The 17117-nt window shown below is 55.2% G+C and overlaps 1 long non-coding RNA gene across 1 annotated transcript; it reads left to right on the top strand.

Moving 5' to 3' along the window:
* The first annotated feature begins 5775 nt into the window (after window positions 1–5775).
* On the top strand, window positions 5776–15595 carry LOC131381687 (uncharacterized). Its single transcript, XR_009210570.1, has 4 exons — window positions 5776–5851; window positions 7086–7158; window positions 15027–15229; window positions 15442–15595. It is a non-coding gene; the product is annotated as an uncharacterized LOC131381687 (long non-coding RNA).
* The last annotated feature ends 1522 nt before the right edge of the window (window positions 15596–17117 follow it).

Here is a 17117-nt window from a genome sequence, read left to right as displayed (position 1 = left end):
GGGACAGTCCCCCAACCCCATCCACCTCAACACCTTCTCCACGAGCAGCTGGGCAATTGCTCTGAAATGCAAGTCTGATAATGGCCACTTCCTTGGAGTTTGTGCTCCAAGTTCCATCTCAAAGGAGGCCCACGCCTCCCACCGGGCTCAGTGTCGCCCCTGCCGCACCCCTTCCTCTTGCTCCTGCCCCCGGCTCCATGTTGATGTCTCCCCCCATAGCATGACCACCTCCTGATGTGCTGTGTGACTCACTTGCCTAGTTTCCTGTGTGTGGGCTGTCTCCATGGGGCAGAGACTTTTGTCTGTGTTCTTCCCTGGTGTGCCCAGCACAGTGCCCTGCATCATGGGGCGGGGATGGAAGGACAGCAGTGACAGTGTGGATCCGTCCAGCACTTGCCAACCCCCGGTAGGCAAGCACTGGTTGGTCTTCTAGAGGACTAGGGCGGTGGCCACTGTTACCAGTCATGGAGGAACATCAGATGAGAGAGTCGAGGACCTCGCCCCAGGCCACACGGCTGAGACCTGTTCAGGACAGGCTTCAAACCCAGGCACTGACCCTGGCCTTGGATCCTACCCACTCTGCACTCCTGCCTCTGCAGCTGGTGGGGTGGGGGCCAGGGTTCAGCAGGTAAGCTCTCCCCAATGTGCCTTGTTCTTTCCAGACAGGAAAGGCTTGGGATCTCGTGGGTAGGAGAAGTGAAAATCACTGATTATTTGGTGAACACAAGCCCGCTGGGCACTCACTATGTGCCAGGCACAGTGCGAGGCAATGGAGCAGTCCCCATGCTCAAGGAACCCTGAGTCTGGTGGGGGAGGCCAGCAGGAGGCAGACAATGGAGGCACAGTGGGGAGGGGCCGGGATGGGTGAGGCATCTAAGGCAGGTGTTGGGGCCAGGAGGCTCTGAAGAAGCTGGTGTCTGAAGGGAGACCTGAAGGAGAGGTGGAGATGCCAGGCTGTGGCGGGGTGGACAGGATGGGGACGGCAGGGGAAGGCTCAGTTCCCAGTCTTTGGTTGCAAGCAAAGAGACGCTGGCTCCAATGGACTCAATTTTAAAGAAGTTTTCAGAGATTTCCAATTCCAGCCAAAATGGTATAACAGGGAACAATAAAAAAACAGCCAAAGCTCCAGAGAGAACATATGAAACATGGCATTCATGACATCGACTGCAGTTCAGCCAAGGAGCGCAATTGCTGAGAGACAGGAAACCAGTTCTGCGAGCCAGCACCTCCCCAGCTCACTGCCTGCAGAGAATGTCCAGGCTTCAACGCAGGACGCCGTGACCAGACCAGCAAAGGACATGAAATGGACCCGTAATACATTCCCAATGAATCCAGAAGGTGGTGGAAAAAGAGGAAACAGGAACCCAAAAAAGGGGGAAAAATGGCAAGACGACAGTTTTAAATGCAATCGTTAATAATTAAATATAAATGTTCTAAACACTTCAGTTTAAAGGCAGAGTTTGTCAGGTAAAGAAAAAGCAACAACCAAAATATGATAGGTATAAAAAACTTTAAATATGCAGGCAAAATAGGATAAACCTGAAAGAATGGAAAAAGACATACATGCAACCACTCATCAAATGAAAGCCGGAGTGGAGATGTTACTCCCTAAGTAGATTTCAGAGTCAGAGTGGCCGCAGGGATGAAAGGGTCACTTCCTGACGCCACAGAGGTCAGTTCATCGAGAGACATAACATCCTCAAAGTTTATGCACCTTCTAGCAGACCTTCCAAGTCAAAACAACTACAAAGCAAAACGGAAGTTTACAATTATAATTGGAGATTTCAACACTCATCTTTCAAAAGTTGACACAAGTAGACATAAAATTGGCAAGGATATAGGAGACTTGAACACCATCCACCATCTTGACCTAAGTGACGTTTATAGAAACCCTACCCTGACATCAGCAGAACACTTCGTTTCAAGCACACACAGAACATTTGCCATGACAGGTCATATTTTGAGTCATAAAACAAGACTTAATAATTTAAAAGGACTTGAATCATTTGAAGTATCTTCTCTGACCACAGTGGAACTAACTCACAAATCAATAGCAGCAGCGGAAAGACATCTGGAAAATCTCCAGGTATTTGGAAACCAGCTAACACGTTTCCACAGAACTCTTGAGTCAAAGACGAAATCAAAGGGAAAATTAGAATGTGTTTCTAACTGAACAATATATCAACATTTATGGGATGCAGCTGAAGCAGTATTTGATGGGAGTTGTATAGCATTCAAATGCTTGTGTTAGGAAAGAAGGCAGGTCTCACACCAATGAACTCAACTCCCACATCACAAAACCGGAAGAAAGGGCAAATTGAACCCAATATAACTAGAAGAAATAGAATAATAAAGATAAGCGTGGAAATCAGTGAAATGGAAAACAGAAAAACAACAGAGAAAATGAATGAAACCCAAAGATGGTTCTTTGGAATATCAATAAAATTCATAAACCTCTAGCTATAGTGGTCAGGAAAAAAAGAAAGAAGATGTAAAGCTTCACTATTGGGAACAAGAGACGTGATACCACCACAGACTCCACAGGTGCTTCCGTGATAACAGCGGAATACTGTCAATAACCTTAGGCCAGTACATTTGACAGCTTAGATGAAATGGACAAATTCCCTGAAAGCCACAGACTACCAAAGCTCACTTTGGAAGAAACAGAGACCCTGAATAGCCATGCTGGTATTAGAGATATTGCATTCTTAGTTAAACACCTTTCCATAAGGCAACTTCTGGGTCCAGAGGGCTGCAGTGGTGCATCATAGCAAACATTGAAGGAAGAAAGAATGCCAATTCCAGAAACACTCTTCCAGAAAATTAAAGAGGAACAAACACTTCCCAACTGTTCACTTACTCAGTCTCCAGTGGTTCTGCCAGGCGTCGGGCTGTACGAAGCTCCAAGGGGTGAACAGATCAAAGGAAGGCACATTGTTTGCTCTGAGTCTGCAGCCTGCCTGGGGAGTCAGGATGCTCACACGGGGCCCAGCTGCCTGGGATGTCCATGTTCAGTGCCAAATTGTGAGGTTGGGATATAAACACTGGCCCCATCCTGGCCTCTACAATAGGCGGGGGGTATATATTATTTTATCGAATTTTCACAACCACTTCAAGGTGCTGTGAAATTTTTCCCTGACTTTAAAGATGAAGAAATAGGTCCAGAGAGAGGCACCGTGACTTGCACTTTGACAGGCAGCCAGAAAGCGGTGGAGCCAGGATTCCAGCCAGGTCTGTCCGACCAGCAGCACCGCTCCGGCTAGTGCTGGCTGTGCAGTTACTCCAGGGGGATCTAGGGCTCCTCGGGAAGCCCATGGGAAGCCTCGCCTTGGTCTAGGATGGATGGCACAGGCGAGCCAGGGAAGGTGAGTGACCATGTCAGTGGTAAGAACATCTGGGGTATTTTCAAGATGTTTTCCATAGGTGATGCAGCTTTGCTAACTGCAGAGTCGGGTGTAGGCTTTGGTAGCAAACGGAGTTTATCGTGTGAGGCCTGGGGTGGTGGCTGGCGGGTCACGGGGAGCTCAGTAAGGTTCTAGAGCAGATGCTGATGTGGCTGGACTCAAAGCCTAGGACTGTGGGGGATGAGGAGTGCAGGAGGGGCCGGAAGCAGGATCTCAGCTCCTTCCGCAGGGTGCTGGTGCTCCGGGAAGAGGCTGGAAGACAGCAGGAGAGCAGTGGCTTAGGGGGCACCTGGGGGCTTGCGACTGATGGCATAGGGTGGGAGGAGGGAGGGGCTGGCAAGATGTGGCTTGGAGGTTGAGTGGGAGGGAGGGGAGGGAGAAGGTGGAGGCCAGGCCCCAGGAGAGCAGGCCGTGGAGGAGAGAGAGGGCCTGGGAGGGAGGAGGGGCTCAGGCGGGATCAGGAAAGCTGAGGTTTGTGGGCACGGGGCTCCAGGTGGAGGACCCCTGGGAGATTCAGCTCTGGAAGGAGGGCGGACGGGAAGAAGGCACAGGAGAGAGACAAGATGGGAAGAGGGCGGACCAGGGAGGGGCCGGGAGTCTCAAAGCCATGGGGTCAAATCAGTTAGCCTGGGGCAGACGCCAGGGCGGCCAACGCTGGGAACGTCATATGGAGGAAGGGGAGGGAAGAGGCCCTGGAAACAGCAGAGAGGGGCAGAGAGGGGGCGGCCTGGGACCGTGACGGTGACTCAGCTGCTGTTCCTGAGTCACCCACACGTGGCTCCCCCGGGGACAAAGCCGTCCGTGGGGACGAGGAGGCTGGCCAAGGGCCCCCCAAGGAGCATGGGCTGCTTAGACCTGCCTGGCTCAGAGAAGACTCAGCTGTTCCACTGTACGACGCTCAGTCCCTTTCTTTCCTGATCTTGTTTTCCTTGGAGCGAATTGCCCATCTCTCATTTGCTTATTTTCTATGTATGTCAGGTTCTCCAGTGAAACAAAACCAGGTGTGTGTGTGTGTGTGTGTCCAGCTGTGTATGTGTTGGGGGGGCCACCTTCCACGCAGTAAAAAGTCTGCATGTAACTTTGGACTCCCTTCAGACATAACCACTAATAGCCTCCAGCAGACCGGAAGCCTCACCGTTAACATGCACAGTTGGTGAACATGTATTTTGTCTGTTACATGTATTATATTCTGTGTTCTTATAATAAAGTCAGCTGGAGAAGAGAAAATGTTAAGAAAATCATAAAGGCCAGGCACAGTGGCTCACGCCTGTAATCCCAGCACTTTGGGAGGCCGAGGCGGGTGGATGGCTTGAGCTCAGGAGTTTGAGAACAGTCTGGGCAACATGGTGAAACGCCATCTCTACTAAAAATACAAAAATTAGCTGGTTGTGGTGCCATGTGCCTGCAGTCCCAGCTAGTGAGGAGGCTGAGGTGGGAGGATCATTTGAGCCTGGGAGACGGAGGCTGCAGTGAGCCAAGATTGCACCACCGCACTCCAGCCTGGATGACAGAGTGAAACCTCGTCTCACACACACACACACACACACACACACACACACACACACACACACACAAAAGAGCGAGAGAGAGAAAATCAAGTCATAAGGGAGAGAAAATCTATGCCGTTGTGCTCCCGTCCTTTGTGGTACGCGGACTTTGCTTTGCCGGCCGGGAAGCTGCCGAGCCTCGTTTATGAAAACAGCACCAGGAGAAGGCTCAATGTGGGCCCCCTGCCCAGGGCGAGGGACTCCCAAGGCGTCCAGATGGACTTGCTTGGCCTGAGCTTTGGGAAGTGTTCTCGTAAATCTTGCTTGGGCACCTTCCATTTCCCTTCCATTTTTTCCCACTCTCTGGAACTTTCTACAACTACTCTTCCTGGCGTCCGGGCCTAACGGTAGCGCTTCGGTCTTGCCTCTGACTCTGCGCTTTATCTCGGTACCTTTTTATTGCACTTTCTGGGACATCTTCACCTCCTCTTCCAATCTTTTTCCTTCTTGGGTTTTTAGAACTCTGAAAACGCCCAGCAAGTGGGTGGTGCGTGGAATGAAGCGGTGGCTCCCGCATGCTCCGCGCAGGTCGGTTTCCAGGGCTCCGGCGTGCTCTGCGCGGGTTTCCGGGGCTCCGGCGTGCTCTGCGCGGGTTTCCGGGGCTCCGGCGTGCTCTGCGGGGATCGGGGCTCCGGCGTGCTCTGCGGGGATCGGTTTCCGGGGCTCTGGCGTGCTCTGCGCGGGTCGGTTTCCGGGACTACTGCGTGCTCTGCGCGGGTTTCGGGGACTCCCGCGTGCTCTGCGGGGGTCGGTTTCCGGGGCTCTCACGTGCTCTGTGCTCTTCTCCAGGCACCTCCTTCTTGTCCCACGGTCAGGATGCCATGTGCCTGGGAGAGAGGATTACTTTCCAGGCTGCCCCACAGAAGCGCCATTGCCTCCTTCTTCTACCCTCCTCTGAAGGTTTATTTGGTCTCTGTCCTTTGGGTTGGGGGGTTTCTCCATATTAGTTTAGTTCCAGAGCTGGCTGGACCCTCTGCGGGTTCCAGGTCCGTGTTAAGGGAAGGACACCAGTGTGGGGGCGGGGGATACTGAGTGTGTCTGCATGGGGCCAAGGCTTTCTCCAGATAAAAGCCACCCAGTGCAGGCAGGCGGGACAGGTACGGTCTTCACTCACCCCTGCCTGCCGGAGGGGGCTGGAGCATTCCAGGCCTGGTTTCTCCAAATGACATAGCCAGGCCTGGCAGCCCCTCCTTCAGGCCGGGTGGTCTCCTGCTGGGACATGTGCACGGCGGTTCCTCCGCACCCCTCCAGCAGCTGGAAGCCCAACGGCTGTCTTGGCTCTCCACTGCCTGAGGGTGAAGGCTGAAACTCCCCACAAGCCGGAGGAGGCCCAGGGCACATCGTCCCAGGATGCTCAGCCAGGTGACCTTTCTCTGACTGGAGGCTTCTCCCCCCTCCCCCTCCCCCTCCCCCACGCTCCCACAGGAAATGCCCTCTTCCTCCTCCTCCAGGCTCAGCAAAGACGTGGGGGTCCTGGGGCGGCCTGCCCAGCCCCTCCCCCTCCCTGTGACCTGCTCTGTTGCCAGGGCATGGGGCTGATTGTGTATGGGCTGTGGGTTTCCCCACTGCCCTGGGAGGCCTGTGCCCTGGATGCAGCACGGGTTAATCACAACAGCTGTGGACTGAGTGAGGTTCCCGGCTGCCAGGCACTCTGGCCTTGTTTGACTCTCACAGACAGGCTGACACCTCGGAGGTGGGTGGACTGCTCTGGTCATGCCATTCCACAGAGGGACAGACTGAGGCTCAGAGAGGTGCAGGCACTTGCTTAAGGTTGCACAGTTGGGCAGGAGCAGAGCTGAGTGGCACACAGGCGCACCCCATGCCACACTCACTGCCTCTTTGCTGGGCGTTTGTCATGGAGAGGTGAGGCCTTGGCACAACTTGGGCTGGGGCGGGGACACATCCTGCCCCACCATAGTGGGAGGCCACTCCTGGACAAAGTTCAATCCCTGGCCCTAAGTGGGACTGGGTGGACCTTATGCAGGTGGGATGGGGGAGCCCCTCAGGGGAGAGACTGACATTCCTGGGAGGACGCTCCAGGTGGCGGGTGCTGGGGAAGCTCGGCCGCCCGAGGAGACCTAGGGGCTTGGAAGGGGTTGAATGGTGGCCCTCAATGATATGAGCACATCCCCAGCCCCAGATCCTGCGGATGAGACCTTAGTTGGAAAAGCCATCTCTGCAGCTACTGTAAAGTGAAGGATCTTGAGGTAAGGCCGTCGCGGATGGGCCTGAAATCCAGGGACATGTTCCTTATCAGAAACGGGGGGAGACGCACACAGGGGCAGAGGCCATGTGGAGACAGTGACAGAAGCTGGAAGGGTACAGCCGGAAGAGGCAGGAAGGAGCCCCCCGCGGAGCCCCCAGAGGCAGCACCGTCAGGCTGACGCCTTGATCTGGGACTTCGGCCTCCAGAACTGGGAGAGAAAACATTCCTGTTGTTTGAGTTCCCAGTTTGTGCGTCTTTGTTAAGGCAGCTCCTGGACTGGGATCGAGGGTCAGCCCAGGCCAGGTGGGATGGCCCTGGATGGGCCAGGCCAAGCTGTTGGGCATCGTGTGCCCCGTGGAGTCCCACCAGGTGCCTCTCTGTGCTATTCTGGACGCTCCTCCGGGGCTGATTTCCCAGATGCTCTCTCCCACCCTCTGGAGGGTCCTCGCTGAAGCTGCGTCTGTTGCTGCCGTGCTCATGCTGGGCCCTGGGGGTGCTGGGACGCAGGGGGAAGGATGGTGCAGGCTCCCCAGGTCAGAACCCTTCCTTGGTTCAGAGAAAGGTCTTGAAGGGTCAGGGCAGCAGAATTTCCTGAAGCCTCAGAGAGGCAAAAAAGGATTTGCTTTCTAGGGCAGGAATCTTCCAGAAGTTTCTGAGGTGCCTCCACTGAGCAGGAGATGGGTCAGGCCCTTTGGACTGTGAGGCAGAGCTCTTCTCTCCACAGAGAGTGAGGAGCTCCTGGGAACTCCATGCCCGCATTCTCCGAGGGCGTGCCCTTCCCCGGAGTCCTGGGGTCTGTGGCAGTGGTGAGGGTGGGTAGGATGAATGAATGTGTGGCGGGCGCAGCTGGGAGTGAATGGTGGGCACCAGTGGGAATGAATGAATGAATATGTGATGGGCATGGGTGGGAGTGAATGAATGTGTGGTGGGCGCGGGTGGGAATGAATGAATGGTGGGCGCCGGTGGGAATGAACGAATGAATGTGTGGCAGGCTCGGGGGGAAGGGATGAATGCGGTGGGCGCGGATGGGAAGGAATGGATGTGATGGGTGCAGGCAAAAATGAATGAATGAATGTGTGGTGGGCTCAGGTAGGAATGAATGAATGTCCACATGAGGCAGCCCTGCCCTGCCCACCTCGCCCTGGCTGAGGATCCCTGCCCTGCCCGGGGCCCTCACTTTCTGGTGTGTAAACCTGGTCAGCCTGGACCTGAGAAGCCCCGGAAGTTTCCTCAGCAGCCCCTTGTCCCTGCCTGGCCTTTAAGTTCCTTGGTTTGCCGTCGGGGAGCCAGCGCCAGCTGCCCACGCCCGCCTCTCCCCACACATAGAGAAGCGCGTCCCCGCGTCCCTGTCCAGCTGGTCTCTGAGGACAGCGTCAGGCGCAGCCCTTCACTCGGGCGTGGCTGAGGATGGCGCCGCCGGGAGATGACTCACCCCATCAAATGTGTGGCATTTGTCATTTTTCTCACCAGTTGCTATTTTTAAAACCCTGTCCTTTAGTTTCTGTAGTAATTTTGAGCCTCTTTTTAATAGAACTTCTAACTCTTTTGTGAATCTTACACTCGTTGAAAATGATGGGGTTAAAAATGTTTGTTAAACCCAAAACTAAATGCAGACCGACTTCCAGAGCAGACGTCAGGCACAGGGCCTGGGGTCTCCTGGTGGCCTGCCTGCCAGGGCTGCCTGTGGTGGGGACAGGGTCACTGCCCTACGGCCAGGACAGACAACTGTGTGCACTGCCCTGGCCAGCACCCAGTGCCCTCTCCCACCCCTGCTCTCCCCAGAGCCTGGGCCTGACAGGAACAGGGCGCCGACTAAGGTATTTTGTAACCGATGAGCATGGTGCTCCGCAGAGAGCCTGGGACCCGGGTTCCCACTGACAGGGAAAGGGGAATTGGAGTCTTGGAGGGAGGGCAGCCTGCTTGTGCTCTGCCCCGGCACCTGGTTCGGTCTGGGGTGCAGACGCCTCTGCCAGTGTGCAGGCTCTGAACCCCACGTTCACAGCCACCCTTCTGGAATGCCAAGACGCTGCCTATCGGATGTCTGACTGGCTGGAGCCCCACAGTGAAGGACACTGGAATTTGGTGAGCCCCTCAGTGTACCAGGTGCCAGCCCCTTTACTTCACGATTCTCACAGCAGTCCTGTGGCAGTGACATAATTCTCATCACATCACATGATTTATTGGAGTTTCCTCAGGACAGAGGGTGGGGAGCAGGACCGGGTGGGTGCAGGGGCTGAACAAGGAGGTGACCTCAGCTCGAGTTGCACCGTGGTCTGGTCCCCCACAGGTGCTCCAGAGTGGGAGCTGCACCCTGGGGTGTCCCACCCTGAGGCCAGGGTACACCTGTGCCTCCAAGTGGTCAGTCACTGGCGAGGCCTTCACTGGCGGGAGGACGGCCTCCCAGGAGCAGCAGCTCCCTGTGGTCAGACTCAGCTATCTGGGGAATGGAGTGGCTGCAAGCTGTCAGCCCTCACTCCCAGGAGCTGACGATGGTGCAGCTGTCAGTGCTGGGGACCAGGTGGGGACCCCCGGTGTCTATGCCATAATCTAGACAAAATGCTGATTCAAATTTGAAAAACACATTTTCCATGATAAAAATGCACATGCTTCGCTACAGGCTGTTTCTGTCCCCCAAGCTCAGATGTTGAAATCCTAGTCCCCAGGCTGATGATGCTAGGAGGAGGGGAGGTGAATCCTCGTCCCCAGGCTGATGATGCTAGGAGGAGGGGAGGTGATTAGGTCATGAATGGGATTAGTTCCCTTATGAAAGAGGCCGGGGAGAGACCCCTCACCCCCTCCGCCACGTGCCGCACAGCAAAAAGATGGCTGTCCATGAGGAGGTGGCTTCACCAGACACCAAATCTTCAGGCACCTTAATCTTGGACTTCCAGCCTCCAGAACTGAGAGAAATAGATTCCTGTTGTTTATAAGCCACCCAGTCTATGGTATTTTGTAACAGAAAGCTGAATGGAGTGAGATACGCCCTGTAGAAAATGAAGAATCTGCAGAAAATTGTAAGGAAGAAAGAAAAGCAAAATGGCACAGACCCTCCACTTAGGAATCGCTGACTCCGGCAGACATTAGCACAGCCTTTTACTCTCTCCATGTGTTTCATACTCAACTGCATACTATGGAGGCCCTTCTGCATATGGCGACTCTAAGGCATCATTGGGAATATCATGAGATCACATGACATAGAGTTTGACAAATGGGGTGACAGACCCTGTCACCGGGAGGCTTATTGGTCTTCTGGTGCAGAAACAAGCCCCTGACTCATGTCATTAAATGTAAGTTACAGCCACAAGCAGGTGGAAAATCGTCGCTCAAGCACCTTGGCAGTAACAGTGGCATAGTGTGGCTTCGCATGAGTCTTTTTCTTTTTAAGGGGAAAAAGAAATGTTTCGTTCAGTAATTGCTCCTGGATGGGGGCCCAGCCTGCAACAGCTTGGCATGTGGAAGGCTCTGGTGCCAGGTACAATGCTGAGGAATCAGACGCGGAAAGAGAGTCTCTCTGAACCGCAAAGCCAAGTATTAGGTTGAACCCTATAGAATTGTAACCTACAAAATGGACAATTTAGTATCGTTTCACTGATTGGTCCAAAGCACATTTTGTAGAACCAAGGAAGGAACCAAGCCCAAGAACAGCAGGGCGGGGAAGCCCTGGGGGCAGAAAAGCAGGGCGGGGAAGCCCTGGGGGCAGAAAAGCAGGGCGGGGAAGCCCTGGGGGCAGAAAAGCAGGGCGGGGAAGCCCTGGGGGCAGAAAAGCAGGGCGGGGAAGCCCTGGGGGCAGAACTCCCCACCACACCCCATCCTCCTGGCCCCTACCCTGCACCAGCGACAGCCTGATTCTTGAGTCTGGGGTCCCAGTAACTTCCCTAGTCTTGAATTCTTAGCTTCGATTCATCCCTCAGGGTGTGGGGCTCATGTTGAAGTCAGCCTTTCAAAGTTGTTTCTGAGGATAGCATTGTCTGCCCATTGATTTGAGAAGGCCCTTCTGCGACCTTCAGGAACGGGAAAGGTGGCCTGGCACCAACATGTTCCTTCCGGGCATGGAGGCCAGGGTGCTGCTGCATCACCAGGCTCACAAAGTCAGCTGGACCTGCGTGAGGCCTTGTCCTCTGAAGTGCGCTTCTTCAAGTTACTGGGAACTTGTTGGCTTGTCCCCAAACCGCCCCCCACCCCGCCTGCCTCCGCAGCTCAGGAAAGTTCAGCGCTTCCTCCTCCTCCTCACCTGCTCCCCATCCTGCCTCTCTTTCCTCTGGGGAGCACCTGCTGCCCGGCTCCCCGCCCCTTCCCGCCACGCCCGGGCTCCCTCCTTCCCCACTTCATTCTCCGAGTCACGTATTTTGTCTTCTTCAGCATCAGTTCTGTATGTTTCTGTTCCCAGGCAGTTTTGATCCACGCGTGGTTTTATTTCATTGCCGTCATTCCATTCCCCAGTTCCTGCTGTCTTTCTAATCAGCCTGACTTGCCCATGGTGGGCACGCGACAGTTGCTAAAAATACCCTTCGGGCAGGCGGCTGGAGAAATCATTTTCATGGGGCACCCTCCCTGCCAGCCTTTGAGATGTGGTTGTGTTTGATTCTTCCTGCCGCATTTTTCCAAGGCCCCGGTTGCTGTGTTTCCTCTTCCTCATCTTCAGGTGAGAAAGGGTCCACCCACTCAGGTTTCACCCACACTCGGGATGTGTGGTGGCCCTCAGCCCAAGCGGCCGGGCCCCGGGCTGACAGTCTAACCCCTTCCTCAGACTTCGCAGGGGTGGCCTGGCGTGCACAGCTCCTGGGAAACACATTTCTGGTTTGTCTCTTTCCGGGAGCCCCGTTTCCCGACCCACTGAATGGATGAAGTGTCAGACAAAACCCCTGCTCTATACCCAGTGTTAACAGGGCCCTGGTCCAGCACAGAATGCTGCCTTCTGAATGCAGGGCTCACCTCCAGCTCAACTGTCCCCACTCCTGGTGGGTTTTGAGGACTGATGAGTGGGAAGAGAAGGCAGCGTCCGTGCATAGGAGGCAGACCCCGTCTTCTGGTGGGGAAAAGCATTTTTTCTATTTTGGGAAGCGAGAGAGGAGATGAAGCACCTCCTTCCCTGTGTTCATCCTGGCGGGCTGGCTCTGTCTCTCTGCCTCACTGCGTTTGGAATCACTTTGTAGGCGACACACACCCATACCTGTCCTAGCTTCCAGTGTTCTGTGAGCCTTGTTCTCCTATGAGCCCTGAGATGGGGAACCATGGACCAGGGGCCATTTTAAACCACAGTCCTACGATTGTTCCAATTTTTCCCACACGGGAGACTCTGCACCTCTCATTTAAAATGTCAGTTTTTGAGGGGCGGAGGTGACGCCTCACATTTTCTCTGCACCCCCGTCAAGTCTGAAATCGTGCTGGATGCAGAGGAGACACTCAGCTCAGAGTGGCTGCTCTAGTTTAGGGCTGAGGGCTCAGAAGCTCCTGGGTTTAGAGTCAGCAGAGGAATCTGTGCTGTGAGAAGTCGACGCATCTCGGTCAGCGTGGGTGGCACAGTGCACGCCTGATCGCATGTTCTTATGTTTTAAAATTCCACCGCCCTGTCATAAAACAGTTCCTGCATCGAGGCGGAGCTCACTTCTGTCAAGCTGCAGTTTCCTCATCTGTAAAATGGGTATAATATACCTACTGTTATGGGCGTTTTTGGGGGGATCTTAAGGACTGAGTCAAGTGATGCTGGGGAATTGAGTGCCCAGGGCCTGGCCCCTCGGGAGCTGGGGTTTGTTTTCTTCCTATGTTAGGTGGGAAGGCAGCGTGGACCTGCCTGGTTCCCAGCCCCCTGGGGCCAAGGGCACCTCCTTTCCAAGGCGTGGTTGGTCTGGGACGAGCCTCCTCCTCCTCTGCCCGTTCTGCCTGTGACACTGGCCCTCCAGGTTTGCTTTCAGTTCCCCAAATGTGCAGCTTTTGTCTCCTCTGGGCTTTTTGATGTGGTTTTTGCCAGAGTGGCCCCTTACTCCGACCTGGGACTGGCACTCACTTCTTCCTGGGAGCCTGCCCTGCTCTTGGTTCCTCTTCTGTGCCCTCCCAGGACACCCTCACTCCTTGCTGCTCTCTCTCCCTTCTGGGCATCCTAATTGCCACTTTCCAGGCTGCCTCTCCCATCAGACCATAAGTCTTGAAAGCAGGGACAGCGTCTCTTATTCACAGCACGGGTGGGTGATATGGATGCATTCTTAAAAATTTAATTGATAAGATGACATAAAACTTAGCATTTTAACCATTTTACTTGCACGGTTTGGTGTCACTAAGCACATTCACATTGCCGCGCAGCCCTCACTACCCTCCACCCATGGAGCCTTTCCTCTTCTCAGACTGAAGCCCTGTCCCCTTTAAACCCGAACCGCTCCCCTTCCCGCAGCCCCTGGCACCCGCCCTTCTCTCTGCCTCTATGAGATTGACTCTAGGGACCTCGTACGATAAACTCCTACAGGATTTGTCCTTTTGTGACCAGCTTATTCCACTGAGCACAACGCCCTCAAGGTGCTCCCTGTCATGATGTGCCGGCCGTTCCTTCCATTTTAAGGTTGGATACTGTAACAAATATATTTCACGTAGAGCAAATGTTTGCACATAGCTCCTCTGAGATGGGATCCCGTGGTTTCTGTTTGGACCCTTCCAGGGACAGGGAACTCCCACATGGGGTGGCCACTTCCTTATAGGGCAGGTCTGATACCTAGACTGTTACTTATTTGTGCAGAGCTGGTCCTGGCTCTGCACTCCGGCATCCCTGCATGCAGACAGGGAGAGGCCCGGCATCTGCTGCTCTATGGCCAGCGTCTCTCACATGGCCTCAGACCCCAGGAGCTCTGGAAGTGGCCTCTTTCTGCCTCCAAGATGGATGGAAGACGTGGCTGGGCCCGGCCTCACCTTCTGACCTGTCCCCTCTGCCAGCCCACCCAACCCAAATGCTCAGAAGGGACTCTACTCGGAAGCCCTCCATGGGGAGCTGCCCAGCACGTTGTGGAGGGGTCTGGAGTGCTGGGGCTGCCTTTCCTGGCAGTGCCAGCAGCCAGCAGCTTTATCTCTTTATCTCAAAGCAGAGGTGTGTGGTGTTTTCCTGCTGCCTACCTTTCCAGGTGGAGAAAGCAATGGGTCCTGGCTCCATGAAGGGGGAAACCATGTCCCTGTACTGTGCCTCAGTTTCCCCATCTGTACACTGTGGGATGGCAGTATGTGGGCAGGGCAGGCAGAGGTACCGCCCCACAGTGCCAGCCTGTGCGCACCAGCTCTGTGGTCACGGCTGCCCAGCGCCTGGAGCTTAGTGAGGTTAGAGCTTTTCATGGTTCTCCTTCCCCTACAAACCGACAAACTCAAAAGTTAATACAGCAGCGTGTCTTTGCTGTTTTAAACGAATGACCTAAGTCACTTCACCAGTTTGCTTCACACCGGTTAATCAATTACTGAACAGTTGCAGTATCCTCCTCTCTTTTGCTATTAGCTGGTGCTCACTAAAGTAAAAGCGAGTGTCCTCTCTCCGGCTCTCACTGCTGCCTTCACCACCGTTTATCCACGCGGATGTTGAGCCTCCCACCAGGGCTCAGGGAGCTCACAGTGGGAAGCGGAGGGCTTGAGCGGGGTGGCTCTGCCTGACGCTCCCTAGTTCCCAGCTGGGCCCACTTCCAGGTAGTGGGCAGGGGCAGGACCCGCAGGGCACAGTGCTTCCCCTGCCCTTCCCCACGGGGTTGGAGGCTCTGGAGGCAGCACCCTCCCTGGGGAATCCTGGGGATTCAGGAGCATCCCGAAGGTGCTCATTTTCATCCGTGGTTAAATGCAGAGTTTGTCGTGGCTGCTGGGTTGAGCCCTGGAGCCAGCTCCTGGCCAGAGCAGCTCTCCTGTCTACAGGTCCTGGCCCACCTTGCCCCTTGTGCTTCTGCACCGGCGCCCCTTGAGAGGGCGAGTTGGGGAAAAGAAAGGCTTACTTTTGAGTAAATTGGTGGCAGACCCCTCTCAGCGAACTTCGGCCTACTTGCTTTTGAAAAATGACTGCGTGTTATTATGTTTTGCAAGACATCAAAGGACGTGGAAAATCCATTATAAATACCGGGGTATGCTGCTCGCCCGAAGGGCCAGGGGTACTGAGGTGGGGGCGGGGGTGGAGCCTTGGGTTTCCATTCAGTTCCTTCTGTTGTCCTTCCCCTCTGTGGCCCCAGGCAGGGACCTCTGCTCCCTGGGGCTTGACCCAGTGGCTGGAGGGAGGGAGGGGCCTGTCTGAATTCACCCCCTGCACTGCTGCACCTGGAGCTGCTGCTGTGCCCAGGGTTCTTGCGTGCACCAGTAAAGGCGAGCAGCTGGTGGGTCAGAAGGAGGAGGCAAAGGGAAATGAAATGCTCCAAGCCCTCTCAAGGCAGAGATTGGCATCTTCCCGCATTGAAGAGGCACTGATGGGCGGGTGAAGCCTGCAGGAGGAAACAAACGCGGTACGCCAGGGGGTGGCGGCCGTCGGCTGGCGGGAACAAGGCTGTATGGTGTGTGTGTGTGTGCATGTGTGTGCTTGTGCGTGCGTGTGTGCATGTGTGTGCGTGTACGTGTGTGCATGTGTGCGCTTGTGCATGCGTGTGTGCGTATGTGCATGTGTGTGCTTGTACACGTGTGCGTGTGCGCATGTGTGTGCTTGTGCTTGAGTGTGTGTGCACTTGCTGCAGGTCATGGGGGCAGACCTGGGAGGGGGAGTCTGGGCTCCCGGGCCAGCTCTGTGACCTTTAGCCAACAGCTCCTCCTCTTTAAGCCTCAGTTTCCCCTCTGTGCACAGAGGCCCTGGGCTGCAGTCCTGAGCACTGCCCTCTCCCGTGGGATCCCCAGGTCTGTAGAACAGTTTGCAGAGTGCTGGCCTGGGTCCCAGGGCCCGTCTGTCTCCTGCTTGTTAGTAAGAATCCCTGAAGAATTCTGTGCAGAATCCCTGGTTTCCTCCAGCAGGCATCTGACAGGCACCACAACCTGAGCATGTGTAGATGGACGCTGGTTTCTTCTGCTCTCTGCCTTATCTAAGGTCCAGCCCTGCCACCTGTCCAGGGGCTCAGCCCAGAACCCCAGAATCTGCTTTGATGCCTCCGGGTCTGCAGGTGGACTTTGCCCTCGAAGGTACCTGAGTCTCACCTCCTTGGTCGTCAGCTTGGCACAAGTTACCCTGGCTGTTCCCCAGACTGTTCCCATGGCCTGGCCCTCGCCCGGGACTCCCACTCTGCTCGTGGTCCTGAAGACAGCCAGAGAGGCCTTTTGAGAGTGGAAGGCAGACACCATCCGCCGCCTCCCCTGGCTGACACTCACAGGGGCCGCCCCTCATGCTCTGGATAAAACTCTGACTGGCTACTGTGCCTCCTCGGGTCCCCCCGACCCAGGCCTGGCCGGGGGTTCCAGCCTTCACCAGGGGAAGGAGCATCTGTGAGGCCAGGGAGTGTGCCCGGCCCAATGCCCAGGGCCTTTGCGCCTGCTGTCTCCTCCCCGATTCCACACCTCCTGTTGCCCTCTGCAGAGGCACCTCTCCCGTGACCTCCAAGCATACCACCCACTAAATCTCCACCCTTCCTCGGCCTGCCTGCCCTCCCAGCACAAACACTGTGTCCGCTGAGGCTCCTGAGCTGCTCACTTGCTCACCTATCTTCTGCTGGAGACCAGGGGGCCCTCCCCTCGCTGGCTGTGGGGTCTGCGAACAAAACTGTCTTAATAAATACTTCTCGAAATAATGGAATATGTGGTTGAATAAATAAGTCCCAGACGGGAGTTCCTTCTAAAATGGTCTAGTCCAGGCTCCTCAGTTGCAGGTGGGGAAACTGAGGCCCTGAGCGGGGAGGAGGTGGAGGGAAGTTGAGTGGCCCTGCCTGCATCTCCCACCAGTGCTACCTCGCATCCTCCCACAGCATGCGGGCAGGGTTATTACTCGCATTTTCTCAGGAGGAAACCGAGGCCCCTGGCATGACATCCGTCCTCGGCCACCTC

Source organism: Hylobates moloch, unplaced genomic scaffold, assembly GCF_009828535.3.
Source record: "Hylobates moloch isolate HMO894 unplaced genomic scaffold, HMol_V3 SCAFFOLD_17, whole genome shotgun sequence".
NCBI classification, from domain to species: domain Eukaryota; kingdom Metazoa; phylum Chordata; class Mammalia; order Primates; family Hylobatidae; genus Hylobates; species Hylobates moloch.
The sequence above is the reverse complement of the archived record's forward strand: the minus strand, read 5'-3'. Positions and strand labels throughout refer to the sequence as shown.